At 56.9% G+C, this 1,772-nt stretch overlaps 1 pseudogene; it reads right to left on the bottom strand.

The window, feature by feature from the left end:
* Positions 1–1,059: 1,059 nt before the first annotated feature.
* Positions 1,060–1,365, bottom strand: LOC143169323 (feather keratin Cos2-3 pseudogene; annotated as a pseudogene).
* Positions 1,366–1,772: the final 407 nt, after the last annotated feature.

Below are 1,772 nucleotides of genomic sequence, written 5' to 3' on the forward strand. Positions count from 1 at the left end.
CCGCACATCTGTGTAACTGCTGGGCTGTGCAGGGAACTGTTTGGGGGGTGGAGGGTGTATAGGTGACCTGTCCTTCCTGTCCTTGCCCTTGGGTGCAGACCATGCTCTCTCTCATTCTGGAGACAGATAGGAGGATGAGGAGGAAATGGTGGGGCTGTTTTAAAGGCTTTTTCTCACACGATCCCCACTCCTGCATCCTTTGGGGCCATCTTCTGACTGAGCTGCTTTTCCCAGCACAGGGCTATCCAAAGCAGGATGATCTGCCTTCTGCACAAGCTTGTGAGCTGCTGACCTCTCAGAGCCTCCAGCGGCACTAGGCTCCTCTCTAGGGGATAGCAGTGGTCAGGTTCCCCGTCTGCAGGACATGCTCCGAGCCCAAGAGGCCATATCTGAGCAGAGATGCCGGAATGCAGGGCCTGATCGCCACTGGCTTTGGAGGAGCTGAGTATGTCTTCCTCAGCCCCAAGAGACAGTGAGTAGAAGGGACCCATTGCCCTCTGTCCCATCCTCCCCTTCCTCTGGGAATGATGAAAGGTCCGCTTGTGCCCCCACCTTATCCCCTGCCACCCAAGGCAATGCCTTTCTTCCTTGGCTACTTGAGAAAATGCCCGCCGGGAAAAGAGTTATGTGGAGGCAGAGGCTGGGATGCAGAAAAATTTAGTGACTCTAAGGTAAAAAACAAGTTCACTTGTGGAGGAAGCGGCCAGAGCAGGGAGAGCACCACCAGCTGCAGAAAGTCTGTGCCCATCAGCCACAGGGGACATCCCGCAGGGCATCCATCTGTCAGCCCCACAGAGGGAGAGGGGCCTGCAGATGCCTCAGATTGGCTCTGGGGTTCTTACGGCCCAGAAGAACAGAAGACAAGAAAGAGATGGGAGAGAGTGGAAGGCCAGGGAGTTAGACATTGTCCATGTTTTCAGAGGGCCCCAGCTGCCTTCCTTTGGAAGGGCAGCACTGAATGCTCAGTCTCTCTGAACTCGATGGCCGGGAGCTCTGTCATCAGTGCAGCATCAGCTTTTGGGTTCCTCGGGATCCTTGTCTGGGCTGTCAGCAGTAGCTTTAGCAGGGAGGGCATGTTCTGCCACAGGAGCGGCTGGAAATGCAGGAGAGGTCACAGCACCCAGAGGTGATGGGCACTCCGTCACAGCTGAGGATGCTGCCCACAGCAGCGGAGGTGGAGGAGCCCACAACGGTGTTCTGTGGGAAGGAGCTGAGGATGGGGCCGGGCAGGGTCACCACCACGGGGGAGGGCTGGATGACGACGGTGGAGTTCTGGCACTGCCTGACACAGGGCTCATTGCAGCTGTTGGCCAGTGGGGTCGGGCCGCAAGGCCGGCATGGCTGGCACTGGTCGTAGCAGGACATGTCTTGAGGCTGGAGGTGCACCCGGGAGAGAGGTTTGGGAAGAATCATAGCACAAGGACATGTGAGGAGCAGCTCGCCATGAGTCTGTCACCCTGCCATGAGTGTTTCAAAGGCACGCTGCTGAGCCAGGAGCTAGAAACTGGGCAGTGAGGCAAAAGGGTTTCCTGGCTTCATCCTGACACAGTACTGCAAAGCGTTGCCAGGCCCAGCAAGGCTGCTGACTCTCTCTTAAAAGAAAAGCCCCCTCAGCCAAATTCCAGACACTCTCTGAGTCAGACCTTCGCCCTTCTTCCCCCTTTCAAGCAGCACCACGACCCAGCATAGGATGGAGGAACACACATCTGCATGAACAGGAAAAGGTCGTGGGGAGAGGGCTTCAGTCTTACCTGGTTCCCAAGGAGAAGGAG

Source organism: Aptenodytes patagonicus, chromosome 20 (genome assembly GCF_965638725.1).
Source record: "Aptenodytes patagonicus chromosome 20, bAptPat1.pri.cur, whole genome shotgun sequence".
Lineage (NCBI taxonomy): Eukaryota > Metazoa > Chordata > Aves > Sphenisciformes > Spheniscidae > Aptenodytes > Aptenodytes patagonicus.